We start from the raw sequence: 17,456 nt of genomic DNA on the forward strand, positions 1-17,456 counted from the left end.
AATATATTTGGAATATAATCTGTTTATTAACTGTTTAGTTATTATATTTTTTTTAATTGGTGTTAAAATGAGTTCAGATGAACAGGAAAAAAGTTTAAGAGCTCCACACTATCAAGCAGCAGGAAAACTTGGCCATAAAAAACAAAAATTTCGCAAAGAATGGATGGACATTAACATTTTTAAAAATTGGCTTCAACCAGTAATTAATAATCCTCTAAAAGCATATTGTTGGTATTGTTAAGTTAAATTTGTATCTGAATTGACAACTGTGAAAAAACATGCTCAGAGTACTAAACATAAAACTAATGCCATTTCTGTCACTAACCAAAATTCGATCTCTTCTTATTTTGAGAATCTGAATAAAATTAAAGCAAAGAAGACAGCTGATGCAATTAAGTCGGCTGAAATTAAAATATGTGGATTCCTATCGGAACACAATATTTCTTTCAATACTGTGGACCATTTGTCAAAACTTATGAAAGATTTATTTCCTAAATCAGAAGTTGTTCAAGGTATAAAACTAGGGAGAACGAAAGCTACATGTGTTGTGAAAAATGTTATCAGCAAAATCTATAAAGAAGATCTGATAAATAATTTGAAAAGCAATCCATTTAGCGTTATTATAGATGAGAGCACCGACGTAGGTACTTTAAAAACACCATGTATATGTGTAAGGTATTTCAACACTTTGACAAATAAAATTGAAACAAAGTTATGGAGTTTGGTAGAATTGTTTAGGAACTCTGATGATACAAATAAAGGAGCAACTCCAATTCTCATTTACGCAGAAGTTATCAATTCATTTAAATCAGAAAATGTCCCACTTAATAATATTATTGGGTTTGCATCTGACGGTTGCAATACCATAATGGGAAGTTGGAACTCAGTATCAAGCAACTTCAAAAATGATTTGCCTGGAATTTTTATACAAAAATGTACATGTCATTAAATAATATTTTACGTGGTTGCCTATAGATGGCGTTGTATCAATTAACAGTTATTAATTACAGCAACCACGATCAAACGATAAACATCGCGTTCAATTATTATTATTATTATCACCATTATTACCATTTTGTAGTTTTTGTACAATACCATTGATTATAGAATAGATTATTCTATAATCAATGACAATACGAATACGACAATATTGTTTATTAATTTTACCAAGATTTATGTTTATGTATTAAGATTTAAAATTTATTCTAATGAAAAAAATATTACAATACTTAAATTAATGACTAGTGTAATAATAGGTAATTGGATTTGGAATAAAATACTAGGCTTAAAGAACAAACACATTGGAAATTTCGTAGTGGCCTTTAATAAATGAGGTGGGTCAAATATTATATTATAAATTATAATGCTCAATTTTTACATTTTAACAAGGGTTACAATATAATATATATCTTGAGTCTCCTAGTGACTCCTGTAGCATGTAGACACTGGCTGCAATTCTCATAGGTAGGTACATTGTCAGAACCAAGAATAATTAATAAAAATATTATAATTATTTAAATGTGGTTTAATATTTTTAATTTTGAAAGTTTAGCTAATTTTGATGTGGTTGAAAACATTTTTGTCTTATTAAATATTTTACGAATTAAAAGTTGATCAATTATATACATTTTATGCTCTATACAATTTTTAATTGATTCTTCTAACCATTTTATAACTGTTTCATTATTTCTTACCCGCTCGGTTAATTGAAATCTAATTTTCTTTTTATTTAAATAGTTTTCATAGTTGTTTTCAAAAATATTTAAAACTTTATTTATGACATTATTGAAATTATTTGATGGTGCCTTAAGTCCACTTTCATTATAAATAGAAGTATAATTTTAACTAAGTAAAAGTAATTGTTTTTTATCGTTTAAGTTTTTATCTGTGAATAATTCAAGTAGACAATGGTTACAATTAAATTTTTTCATAGATTTATAGCCCAAATATCCTGCAAAATATGTAACAGAGCAGTCTTCTAATGTAACATCAGTATTTTTATCAATATTAACTGAGTCCTCATCAGATGATGAAAAACAGAGAGATAAATTAGGATTAGATTCTTTATCTGAATCTGAAGATAATGTTGAACTGTTAAAATTTATTTTATTTAATGGTCTAACTGGATTATCATCTTCTTGGGTTACCTCACAATTTGTCCCTTTAGATGTACATAAAGAAAAAATACAATTACTTCTTATTGAAGTTCTAATCGTTCTCGCTGTTGGGTTTTTGTTATAACCACCATTTTGTCGAAAAATACTAAAAAGATTTTCTAACTTATCCTGATTTAAACGATTAGTGATTAAAAATACAATATTATTAGATTTATCTGCTTCAAAAAATTGCAATATACCATTAATGGTCTGCGTAAAACCTTTAAAACAGGGAGGTTGTGTTAATTTTCCTTTTTTTAATTTTTTCAAATTTATGAAATATTGTGAAGCTCCCATTAAAAAAGTTTTTACAGTACCTACATCAGTTAATGCACAGAGATATGGATTATTGCTATATAAAGACCTGCTATTAAGACAATCGAATAAATTATTAATAAACTCAATAAAATCTGCAGTATTTGATGAAGTATTACTTTGAAGTTGTCCTGTTTGTATACAAGTTCGGATTGCTGCTGACATGGAATTGCTTAATAATTGTACTGCTAATTTAACACGCATTTTTTGAAAAGAACTTGGATAAATATGTACATCTGTTATTTTGACGAGAGACCTACTTTTATGATTTTCTTTATCCAACTCGTATGTTTTTTTTGTATATCATCAAATGAGATTATTTTATCATCTTTTATAAAACATGCATTAATTAAATTATTTCTAATATTTTTAATTAAATGTGGAACATCAAACAAAGAAAATATTTTATTGTCATTGAGTAAAAAAAATGGACTGTCTTCTGAAACATTTAATGATTTTAAAGCGCTTTGGTTGTTTGTGCCTTGATCGCAAACTATAATTTTTGGACACAATCCAACCTCAAATAACTTTTCTAAAACATCAACTATTAAATTTTTTAAAATGGTTTTGTTAACTCCAGAATGAGCAAGAAAATATGCAATTGGAAATTTCCATGGTGAATAAATACCTCGAGCCATAAATACTAAGACACAGTTGGCACTTTTATTGGTCCTCCCATAATGACCTAAGTCTTCTAAACCTTCAATAAAATCAAATTCTTAGGAACATTCTATAAATTCTTTTATATACATCTCATCAAAACAAACAGTGCAAACTTTTTCTTTATAATCAGATGACTCAAATCTTTTTTGTATATGACTGAAAAATAATTTACTAAAACCTGGTAAGAATTTTGATTGACCAATCCAACGACGAATAGTTGATGGCCCGGGTAAATTGACTTTTTGTGTACGTAAAAATTTATATGCTGTTATAATATAAATTTAAAGCCAAATTTTTTCCATTTAATGTCCATGGACGACGCCTATCTTTTAATTGCATTGTTACGATTGCCTTGGAATTAATTGATGGAAAGTTATGCATTATTTATTGAGTTCTTAACATTATTATGTGTGTTAAAAGTATTAACTCTTTTTTTTAATTTTGAAATGTGAGATATTTTATTATGAATTAATTTGTTTTTTAGTTTTAATTTTTGTCTTAGGTTTATTTTTCTAGGTGTATCTATTTCAATCAAATCAGATTTCCTTTTTAAATTTGGACTAGGCATGCCTATTATATTTGTTATTTTTATTTTTTGAGGAGTAGAAAACATTGAAGGGAGGCTTGGAAAAACTAACTCTACCATGTCTGATTTTGACCGTGTATATGTTTTAGTTGGGGTTGACTTTAAAATATTATACTCCTGTTCAGATTTGTCATTTTGGTCAAAGCCTAATGATGTAGATGGCTGTGCCTCAGATTTATAATTATAGGGAATAGCAGTATCTATTAAACGATTTTGAGTAAAATTTTGAATAAAGCTCTCAGGTGGGAAATGTTTTTGACAAATGTACCTATTATGGAGTTTATCTGGTTCGACAGAAAACAAACTTGTGTTTCCTGTGTAAATTTACAAAAATAAGTTAATAAAATAACAAATAATATTTGTAAGTATATAGGTAAATGATATATTTTAAAATTTATAAATCACTTATCATATAATAGATACCTATTTTCTTTTTAATAAATCAAAATAATAATTATTTATTAGGAAGCGACAAAATAATATTCGAATTAATGCTTTATGAAAATTTAAAATTATTTCCTTACCTGAATTTATTATCCATATTTCTTTTCTTTCATCTTTTGGAAAACGATACATTTTTAAATTTGGAAATTTTTTTTTAGATTTGCCACAATTTAAATATTGGCACTTGTTTCCAGACATGTTTTAATATTTTTTAAAATACGTAAGTTGTGAATAATTTACAATTATTGGGACTAGTAATTAATTTAATTATACAGTCTACACGCTACAGAAAACAGAACCAGAAAATGCGAGTTGCGGGCTACTGCACAGCGAACGATTAACAAGATAGTAGTGATAATAATTATTATTTCCAATGATTTTAGCATTTCAGTTTCTTATTATTATTCTATTTTTAGATAGGCACCACGCGACACGCTACCTCCCTCCCACTGTACATCCATGCTATAATCTATGATCGGGGTACCACCACCTTGCATCCCGACTACACTAGCGCTCCATAGTGGCTGCATCCTACGTATAGTCGCCAAATATTAACATTGTATGGGCTATCTGTCTATTCTATAACCAATGGTTGTACCTATATAGTGTTATACTTTTTATGTTATTACTTATTATAAATTATAATAATAGGTATACGTAATTGTAACCTATATACATACCTAGATAATTTGTACATAATATCACATTTCATTAAATAAAAATATAACATATACTTGTATTTTATGTATTTCATGTTATTTATCTATTAAATTAAGTAATAAATGAAAAATTGTGAATTTTTTAATGGAAATTTATATTAAATTCAGAATCACATCACCGTTTCTATCCTCGTAGTTGCCATAGATAATAATTAAAACAATAAGAATTATGTATTATAGGTAATAATAATTTTTTGATGGCCTCGTGGTGGCAAATATGTGTATATAATAATTCTAGAAAAACAAAGCTAAAACACTTATAGATATATTATTATTATTTGCATTCATGATAAAAATTAGTGATATCACAACAAAAACCCCTCATAAACTACGTGTAAAAATGGCTGAGTAAAAAAAAAAATATTAGATCTTTAAGCACGATAAAGATGTGATATGAGAAACAAAGTGTGATGAACAAAATGAAATGGTGAAGAATTATTAAAATATAAATTATTATTATTTAAAAAATATTATTATTAAAATTTATATACTACTCTAAATAATTCCTCGCCAAGTAAATAAATTCTTGAAACAAAATAAGTTTACTTAGATTCAATATACTTAACATTTATTCGTAAAATATCATATCTTTATCGTGCTTAAAAATTTAATATTTTTTTTTTTTTACTTTGCCATTTTTACACGTAGTTTACAAAGGGTTTTTGTTGTGATAAATTATAAATTAATGTTCATCATATTATGTAAAATTTAGTTTTTTTTTCGTTTTTTGATTTTGTTATTTTCGTTTTCAATTTTTTTTTTTTTATAAACATTTTCCATCCCTGGTTTAAACTGAATAATTCATTTTGTTTAGGATTTTGCAAACATTGATTTTTATGATATTGGGAAAATAAATCTACAGTGGTCAGTGAGTGACTTAATTAGAAATAACAATTTTTATGATTAAATTGTTGATAGTTTTGAAAGAAATACATGACGATTATAATTTATTCCTTTTGAGAATTAATAAAGTTAACTTTACATACTATGTACCTATACTGGCTATACTTGTAAGTTGTAACATAATAAAATATATAAACGAGTATATAATAAAAAAGGTTGTTTTTTTTTAAATAGTAAAACTATAATATTTCTCCTCAAATCCTAACATTAGAAAACATCTAACATCTTAGAAAAATTTCTGCGGGCGCCTATGCCAAAATATAGTAGCTGATGTAAATCTAAATAATTATAAACTTGACTAAGTAATCATCATACTTAGGCGGTAATGTGGTATGATTACATAGGATGGGAATGACTCAAGATAAATCAAAAGATGCATACAATTGCAAATGCAGCGTTTAATAAAAAATCTAAACTATATTTGTGTCTAAAAAGTGAACTTTAAAAATAAAGAAAAGACTCAATAAAACATGTATATTTTAAGTTTACCACTACAGCATAGCACTATACGGATATGAAACGTGAGTTATAAATGAGTCTGAAATAAAATCTTTAAAGGCATTTGATATGTTGGAAACGTATGTAAAGAATAAACTGGATGGAACGTAAAACAAAGAACAAAGATGTAGGCACAACTGAAAATAGTCAATAAGAAACATTTACTCACAGAGTTAACTATAAAAAAGAGAAAATTGTGGGATAGTGGGACACACACTAAAACATCCTGAAGAACCTGAGCGACCTCAACATACATTTATTGAATAATTCAAGAAAGATTAAAAAGTTTAAAGATATACTGTATTGTCCAAAATAAAAGAATTGGCGACTAATCGTGAAGAATGAAGAAAAACAGTTATAAACCAATCTATGGATTGAAAAAAACCTAAAGATTGAACTACCTAATACTAATTCAATCATCGTTTTACAGCTATTAAAGTTTTATAATCTTCAATTATTACCGGTAACTTGACTTTATCTTGTACCATAAATTATTCAAAAATGTACATAAGTAATGAATGGGAACATGGATTATATTCCTATATAGGTACCTGCAGTATACTCATGTTAAGATTTTTAAAAATGGCAAAATAGGGATCGGTATTTTATACTAATATAATATTATATAGTATATTATTTAGGACTATATTCTGTATAATTATTATTCTTGTAATTAAATTTTAAATTTTATAATAATATCTTAACTTATGTATAATAATTATACGGGAAACATTTATTTTTCCCTTCTATTTTGTTTTATTTTGAAACAAAGCATTGAATAAAATCTATTATAGATATCTGGATTTTACAATAGACTACCTATACATGCATTTTTGAAATAATGTTTCTATTTTTATTTTAGACGCGCATTCAATAAGTATAATATACGAATTACAGAATTTAATTAAATATTTAATTTAATTATAAAATTATAAATAATATAAATAAAATGATTTTAGTGTAATATTGTTTGTCATTCTCTTTCGTGATTTCAATGCAAATGCATGTGTTTTCTGAAGTTTTGTGCTCGAATATTATTACATATTAACACTTACCTATTAAAGATTAAACAATATATTATATATTTTTTAATATATTATATATATTTTAATTACGTACTTTATTCAATTATGGAACACGACGGATATAGATACGATAATAATGGGAAAAAAAATGTGTACATTTTCATTGTCAGCAAACTTATATAGTTATATCCTTGGTCTACTGCCGAATTGTTAATGCGTTTGGCTCGTAGATCATCTATGCCTCCTTTACCCGAAAATTTACAACAACTGGCAATCATTTTTGAAAATGAACAGTTACCAAGATATAACTGCTGTGATATTACCATATTTAGGAGCTGTGTGCAAGATATAGATGGGAAAAGTAATATGATATTTGCCCAAGGTTAACCTTGTTTTTTTTTTATCAGTGTTATCACATAATCTAATAGTATCACCCATATTAAATATTATAATATTATTATATATTCAATTATAATTTGGTAATTAACTCAATAAAGTATAATAATAATTATTAATTAATAAGTATAAAAATCAATTAAGTATAATAATAATAATGCTATTGGTCGTCAATTTTTAAAATAAATCAATAAATCAATCAAGTAATTTTAAATTAAAAATCGGGCTACAGCCTATTTGCGCCCCAGAGTAGTACATTTGCGCCCCGAGGGATATGGACAGATGCGCCCGAAAGATAAGGTACTACCTGCCGATTTATAGCCCATATGCGCCCATTTCGTATGCAACGTTGCCGTTGTGATTCATATTATTATAGATTATTTATCTTAATAAATACTTAAATTAATTAGATTAGTAGATTTTATTATAATCTACTAATTGTGCAATTATTGTTATATTCACTAATTTTTTTAATAATTTTAAAATTTAAACTATATTACTCAGATAATTATTAGTACTTTAATTGGTAATTATAATTGTCTTTAATAATATAATTTAAATTTTATAATTTTTTCAACATTTTGGGTTCAAAAAAAATTAGTCAATATAACAATTACTAACATTAAATTTAGGAATTATAAGTTAAACAACACTTAATTGATTCACACTAAGTTTGATTTACTATAGTCATAATTCATTTCATACAAAATTATATAAATATTATAAATATTTCAAATTAAAAAAAAAAAAATTTCGGAAAATATAATATATGGTTGAGTACATGCAATTATTATAAAAATTAATACTGTTGATTTTTTTCACGCGTCAAATATAATAAAAAAAAATTATATAAAAAATATGTCATGATAAGTCAATCCCTCTAAATTTATAAGCAATTTTTTTTAAATATTGTTCTCTGGTTATATTTTTTATTTGATATTCGGTCCAAGTTGTACATGCAAATTCTATACGTTCCTTTTCCTCATTTCGTTTAGGTTTCACTGTGCCTTTATTAACTTCTTTTATTTTTAAATAAGTTTCCACTTGAATTAGTTTTAAATTTTCGATGACATTAGTAATTGGAGGACGAGGTGAATAAAATTGTGCATTAAAATGTTTGTGGAAAGACTCGGCACAATTTGTTGTTCGTGGCGCTTCAGAAGGAGGTTCAGCCCAAATTGATGGTGGAAATTTACACCCAATAATAATATAATTATATAATATATAGTCCGAAAATTCTGAAAGGCATAATAAATTAAAGTCGGGCGTTAAATTTTGAATATCAAAAAAAGCATCTTCGACTTCATTCGACGGTAAAAATGGTAATCCGAAGAACATTGTTAACCATTTGGCTATATCGGAAGACTGATCATTATAAAATTTTTTCAGATCTGTAATAGAATTTATCTTCCGATACCAAGACTGACCCAAGTGAAATCTACAAGCCTTTATGGTACTATTGTTAAATACGTTTCTGAAAGCTTGGTGAGCAGCAATTTCAAAATCTAAGTGTATTGATATTGGATTAAACGGTTGATGATTTTCGTTTATACACAATTCACAAATAAAATTCCACATTGCTAGATAACAATCTAATGATTTCGAGGGCAAAAATGCAATAATTAAAGGTATATAAAATCCATTTTTGTAACCATGTATACCATACATTTGATAAAAATAAGAAGGTCTATATGTAAATGTACCATCACCAAATATGTGTGTATTATAATTGCATAAAAAGTTTAAATTCGATTTGCATGTTATCAATATAATATTATTTACACCATCAACAAATTTAAATTGCTCGTTTTTATTCGTCAAAACTTGTAAATCGGAAATTTGTGAGATTGCTTCATCAAGTGATTTAGGAATAGGAGGCAGCACTTTTCGTCGTTCACGGTATATAGATTTTCTAATACTATTTATATCAGAAAATTTGGATGTATTACATGAAGATAACTCCGTGCGTATTATTTTATTTGGCCGTAAATTTAAATCCTCACATGCTTTTCTTTTGCACTTACCTCTAACTTCCAGCAAGTTTAAATCTTCAATAGTATTCGGTTCATGGTTATGGATGTCTTTAATCTCAATTAGTTTTGATTTTGAACAATTCGTTTTTACATACGCACTTCAATCTTTTTTAACGCAACGCCAACTTATATTTCCCGAAACCAAATTTCTACTAAAGTGGAATTTAAAGTTACGAAAAACTAAACACTCACGATTTTTAGTAGTATTTATTATATTAAATTCCATTTTTAAAAACTCGAAATGCACGTAGGTATTATACACTAGTAAAATATTTGTAATTTTCGCAAGATTGCACAATGTATACATAGACAGAAGTGAGAATCGCCATGAAGTCCAATTAAGATAAAATGGACTGATATTCGATAATATCGATAAGAGTGTAACGTAAAAATTAAAAATAGTTAAAACGGGAAAAATAATATTATATACTAATAATATATACTTTATAAGGTAATAAGTAGTATTGCTTGTATTCCAGAATACAGTTTGGCAACGTCGCACGGGTTTAACACATTTTCATTAAAAATATTTAGGGCGCAAATGGGTTATGATTTCGGGCGCAAGTGGGTTATTAAAAAGGTGTGATAAAGGTGTGTTGCACCGAAAAATCTTTAAAATTAACTTCAATGTAATTATTCTTTAAAAAAAGTTATTGATTTAATTTAAAACAAAAGTACATTTTAAAACTTAGCTCCTTCTCTGTCGTAATTGCCCAATGTGTATACTATTCTACCTGTTTTACCCATCTTTCCATAGGTCATCTCCTTCTATGTATTAGCCCATAATTATTAAAAAAAAAAAGTACAATATCATGTACTCATCATTATTGTTAAAGACATTAGGACACACATCAAAAAGAATTGGTGTTCAAAAGGTTAATAGAATATTGAAAAATTTTTTTCATAGATTCTTATAAAAAATGTAGAGTAAAAATTAGTAAAAAACACAACTAAAATAGTTTTTTTATTTTCCATTAATTACTATAGGCCAGGGGTGGCGAACCTATGGCACGCGTGCCAGAAGTGGCACGTTGACCAAATTTCAGTGTCACGCAAATATTATTTATCTTAAAAAGAAATTTTAAGAATCAAATTTATAAGTTTGTAATAAAACTTTACATATATACTATTTATTTATTAAATTATATACCTAATAAAATGTGTGTAATTATTGCATGCTTTTTCTTTTCATCTTACCTAGTAAAATTCATTTTTTTTTTTGGCACGCGAGCATATTCCAAAAAACTTGATTTTAAATTTTGACACTTGATCCAAAAAAGGTTCGCCACCCCTGCTATAGGCAGTAGCGGCTATCGTATATCTAAAAAAGTGTTCAAGCCCCCCTTTCATAAATAATAAAATGTATTCACAGATACTTTAACTTGGTATATACTAATATAGTGGGAAGTGAACTCATTTGAAACCGAGTTTTTATATAACCAATTCTAAAAAAATAGGAGGTTAAAAAATTTTCTGGAAAATGAATCTCTCTGTACTATTTATATGTTATATTTATTTACACTGAAAATACAAAACATAAAATTCCTAACATGTTGTTGTTTTTTCTTTTTCTTTATAATTTATAGTTATTATACCTATAGGCTATAGACTATAACCTACTGATATAACTAATAATAAAATATATATAATAATGTCATAGGAAGGTATTTCCCAGTCACAATCACAGAGTTGAAAAAAAAAAGAAAAGTTGACTGGTTGTAATAGTATACAATTATCTGGTAAAAGTGATCTAAATTGTTTTGTGTCTATTATTTTTTGTACTAATATTGGTATATAATACTGCTATATTGGAGTACATTTTATTAATTGTAATTCAAGATGAATAATATTGATTTCATTAATAGTTTAAAAAACAATTCATTTAATTTGACATGCAATGATGAAACACTAATTAAAGGAGAGACAAGTGATTTTGATAAATTTGTGAAAGATTTATTATTGTTGGGTTACGGTTTTATTGTGAAGAAATCAGTGAAATATGAGGTAATTTATTAAATACTAATTAAATTAATATTTAATTATTTTGATTTCAAATTACAAATAATTTAATAAAGTAGTTTTGTTTTAGGAGACAATTCTAAGTATCGGTTCACTCTTGAACGAGGTGAAATACCTATTAAATTTATTGGTTGTCCTTTTTTAATAAAACAGCATGTCTACTACAAATGTGTAAATGGTCCACATCAAAAACAAAAAGATAATTATTCAACTGTAAGTAGTCAATTTTAAATACTAGACATTTATATACAAGATACATTTTAAGTAGCACAAATAGTTTAAATTTTTAATTAAAAATTATCTTTGACATGGCTGTACTTACTATGTTCTATTATTTAATATATATTTATAATATAATGTAGAATGACCATCCTACAAGCACAAAAAAGAGGTTTCACTTAAATAGTACAAAAAAGTATAATTGCCAAGCTGTTATGATTATGGTCAAAATAACATATTTTCCAGAGAATGAAATAACAGAAAATTTGTTGTCTCAGTGGAGAGTTAAAAAACAGGTGCAAACAATTAATGTTTATTCCTAGATATTAATGAAAATGAACGTAACTAAATTTGTATTTTGTGTGCAGGTACTATCAAATTTAAAAAATGATATAGAAACTGGGAAAAAAAATAGTATGAACGACAAATATTTGATACTTGTGTCATTGCCATCTGTTCATAACCATGCAATAGAAACATCTCTATTAAACTTACCCATTGATAAATCTGTACAGAAAGAAATATCACGGTTAGTAAACAATGGATTCTCTAATGTTAAAGTGGTTCAGTCCATGTTGAAAGATTTTATAGATAGATCATGTACAACAACACCTTCAAATTTATCCAGAGCATTTTTCCCTGATCAAAGAACAATAAGAAATTTCATAATAAAATTTACGTATGAAAAACATCAGAGCAAAATTGATCAGAATGCACTTAGAATTAAAATCGAACAGTGGAAAAAATCTCAACCAAAAGACAATTTTTACTTCCAACTATATAGTGAAGTAGATAGAGTTATTACACCATTAATTTTTTGTCAACAAACAGAATGGCAAAAATATTTATTAGATCGATATGGTAGTGTATGCTTTCTTGATGCCACTTATAAAACCACAAAATATGCTCTTCCTTTATTTCTTCTAGTAGTACAAACCAATGTGAACTATTGTGTAGTAGCATCATTTTTTATACAGTACGAAGATTCCAAATCTATTGAAGAAGCATTAAAAGTAATTAAATCTTGGAATGATACATGGTCTCCTCAATATTTTGTAACAGATTATTGTGAAGCAGAGTATAATGCAATTAACAAAATATTCAACTGTCCAAGTTATATATGTGATTTTCATAGAGAACAAGCTTGGTTAAGATGGACAAATAAGCTAGGTAATCTTAGTGTTAAGGATTTTCGAGGTGAACTTTTAACACTTTGGAGAAACATTGCTGATAGTAGAGACGACGCTGAATTCACTGAAAAAGTTGAGAAAATGAAGTTGACTGAAGCATGGCTGAAGAATCCAAAGGCACAGGAATACTTCATCAGAACTTGGCTTCCTGTTGAAGAAAAATGGACAGATACATTTTTTAAAATAGAGTATGATATAAAAGTTGCTACAAACAATGGGGTAGAGTCTCAAAATAAACTTTTAAATAGTTTTTATTTAAAAATGCAGAGTGACAAGTCCTTAAATAGTATAATTGAAAATATAGTAGAACAGTTTTTACCACAGACTTTAAGTAAATATCAAACAAAAAATTATAAACTTTCATCAAAATATAAACAAATATCTAAAGAAATACCTTTATTTTTACATGGACGGCCAGAAACATTTGTTAAACATATATATTCTCGATATGCTACAGCTCAGAACATCTATAATGAAAAAAAAAATTTAAAAAATTGAGTTGGATAAATTATTGTTTGAAGTAAAGAGTGAAAGTGACTCTACCTTATACATGGTAAATTTTCAATTACCAAGTTGCATATGTTTGGATTTTAAAAAATATCATAGGCCGTGTAAACATATTTGTGCATTATTCATTTACGTACCAGGATGTTCATTTGAAGATTTACCACAAACATTTCAAAATAATGTTTTCATATCACCTGATCCTCGGTATTCAATTACTAATAATACAGATCATGAAATTCAAAACAATGTTACAGGTTTAAATGAAAACAATGAAAATGCCATTACTTGTGTTCATCCAAGTTCCAATATCAATGAAAATGCCACTAGTTCCGTTAATCCAAGCTCCAATGCTAATGAAAATATTTCAAATATACCAGCTCAATGTCGAGAATTGCTTAGAAAAATGATTGACTTAACTTACATTATAGACGAAAAACAATATCCAGAATAGTCAAAAGAACTAAATACTTTAAATAATGTACATAGTAAAATGAGTGAAATGGTTACAAAGAAAAATGGTTTAACACTGCTACCAACAAAACGTAGTTCAACAGTGTTATTGGATTTACCGAGAAACCATAAAAAACCTAAAACAAAAGACTAACTTGACTTAATATTGTCCTAATTTGTATTTATTATTATGATTTTTAATTTTATACCTAAAAAATTACTTGATTGATTTATTGATTTATTTTAAAAATTGAAGACCAATAGCATTATTATTATTATACTTAATTGATTTTTATACTTATTAATTAATAATTATTATTATACTTTATTGAGTTAATTAGCAAATTATAATTGAATATATAATAATATTATAATATTTAATATGGGTGATACTATTAGATTATGTGATAGCACTGATAAAAAAAAAAGATAACACCTCGGTGCCGTAATCGACTGTATTTATAACGACCCAAATGTAATAAAAATATAAAATACCTTTTTCTAGTCCCCATGGGTTAGTAGTTGCTACTTGCTATTCGACAAACCGCGATATCCTATATATATATATATATATATATAGATATATAAACATAAATATTTATCTATATAAATATAGATATTTAAATAATTTAGGGAAAGTCTAATTGACTGAACTGAATGACTGAATGGACGAATGGACCGAGTTCTACAGTGATGCCGATATAACGATGTTATAACGATAAAATCCATATCCCGTTCATTCGCCACTTATTGGTAACCCTTGACCAGTTTATTGTGGACTGTGGTAACCACAGTTAAAGATAATACCAAATATTATTATATTATTATTTATTATTATAATACCTATTATCGTATGTAATTATTATGCATATTATGTAATTCTAAAAAGGGTTCTAGTATTCTACATATTATGAAGTCTAATTAGTCAATATAAAAATAAGTAAAATAGTAAATTATATTAAAATAGTCATATTATTAATACTCATAAAGTACATAGTATACTTGTCTATGGTTTAACCTTGGTTTATAAAACTTTTAAGTTGAGCCGTTTTACGATGGTATACATAATAACATGTGGGGAGAACAAAATGTCTACATAGATAGACGCAGCGGCGAAAGATAATTCTTTATAAATAATAATTTATAATATTATTATTAGTATTTTTATAATATTTATTCTTTATAAATCACTATTTTGTAATATCTGAATACATTATAATACCTATATAAATATATTGTCGAATACCTCACTGAATTGTTTTTTTACATATAAATTAATAATTATCTATTTGTTTGATATATTGTACCATATATCAAAAAAAAAAAATATTATTTTATTAATTTGTATAGTTTATAATATAGTTCCATAAGGCATTAAATGTATTTTATTTTGTTCATATTAATAATACAATCCATGGAGTAGGTATAGGTACCTAAATATATACCTAAAAAAAACTAATTAAAGAGAGACGAGAGTTCATGAAATTATTAAATAATATTACCATTAGGCACCATTAGGCTATGATTGTTCAATTATTGTTGTGCATTGTGCAGTAAAACAGTAATACAATTTAAAACACAGAATCTGGCGTAACCAGTATAACGGCGGTAACCATATTCTGAAAACAATGAGAACTGCATTAAAATCCCAACTTTAATCATTAAGCAAATTTGAAACTTGAAATTTACACCAAATACTTATTTCATCAATTCCTATACTTGATAAAATTTTCAAAATATTTCAACAATTTTTAAGTTATTTATAGACGTTTGAAATTTTCCGTTTTTTAGTTTTTTATTCTATAAATGTCAATAAAATTTTATTCGTTGGGTCGAAAATCTTGAAAATTTAATACAAGGTTCCCCATAAGTTAATATAATAGCAGTTTGAAAATATAAAAATACATAGGCACGTTTTTTTTTATAACCATTTAAAGTTCAAATGTTGACAAAATGCATTTAATTGAAAATTTACAAATTCAATAGTTGTTAAAAATTATAAAATGTTTAAATTTTATAGCTAAGGATTAAAAATTTGAAACAAGGTTCCACGTAACATAATGAATCTTATTTTATTAATTTGGAATTTATTTTATAGGTAGGTACCTACATTTTTTTAAAAGATAATAGCAATATAATTAATATTGTATAAAATATCCTAGACTGACAACTCGTCTCCGATCAGAATCGTTTTTCGTATACAATGATATTATAATATTATATCATTGAATTAAAATTGAATACCATCCATTTCAGAAATACAGAAACCCACTTGTAAACTACTGTACAGCAGACTCAGCAGAGCGACATCCACTTAGTACCTACTTACTAATATTAGATGAACCTCTTTTCGGCGGTTTTTACGTACTAATCTATAATTATAACAATTTATTTATATACAACATTATACGAAAAGTATAATACTACTATAATAATAGTTTAATATATACATATTATATGTATATTAATTATTATATAGTGTATTAGTGCATACGATTACTTTTAGCCTTAGAAGTTTAGAACTGTTGTTTTGTCCTTCTTAGTTCTTTTTAGGTACTCATGTTGTCTTCGCCAACGGCATACAATTTTATAGATCTGTGTTAGTTGTTTATAACTTTACTATTAGTTTATTAGCTACGTCTTTCTTCATAATATTATATTACATAGCTTTTTATATTTAACATCTCATAACTGTTACTGTAAGTTGTAAGTAGGTACCTAGTACCTACCTACCTTTTTTTCTTGTGCTATCGATGACGTACGAATTACTCCGGCACATATTATTGTAAGTACCTACCTATCTAGTTGCATTTAAAATCGATTTTGGTTTTTGTCGTATCTAATTCTAAAACAAATGATCGTAGATACATGAAATGTTGACTGAATGATTATAATAGCATTTTCTATACGACTGTACACCATACCGTTTTCAAAATATTTTGACTTATTTTGAGCTGTTTACGGACATTTTCAGTTCCCAATTTGTTTAGCTTTTTTTTCTATAAATACCGATAAAATTGTATTTTTTGGGTAAAAAAGCTTGAAATACAAGGCTCCTACTATGTTGTTACAATGGTAATTGAAAAATATTAGAAATACATAAGTACAATATTTTTTATAAGCATTATTTAAAGTTTGATATTAGACAAAATTTTGAAAATTATCAATCATTGTAATTAAAAAATTATAAAATGTTCAGTTTTTATAACTAAGGATTGAAGATTCAAAACAAAGATTCTCATAAATAGTTCATACTATAACCAACAAATCTAAAAAATATATAAAAACAGTTATTTTTTACCGACATTTGAAATTCAAATTTGGATGAAATTA

At 26.3% G+C, this 17,456-nt stretch overlaps 1 pseudogene; it reads left to right on the plus strand.

Annotated features, from left to right (window-relative positions):
* Positions 1–67: 67 nt before the first annotated feature.
* On the plus strand, positions 68–949 carry LOC114123051 (uncharacterized; annotated as a pseudogene).
* Positions 950–17,456: the final 16,507 nt, after the last annotated feature.

The sequence above is a fragment of the Aphis gossypii genome, unplaced genomic scaffold (genome assembly GCF_020184175.1).
Source record: "Aphis gossypii isolate Hap1 unplaced genomic scaffold, ASM2018417v2 Contig00361_ERROPOS139634+, whole genome shotgun sequence".
NCBI classification, from domain to species: domain Eukaryota; kingdom Metazoa; phylum Arthropoda; class Insecta; order Hemiptera; family Aphididae; genus Aphis; species Aphis gossypii.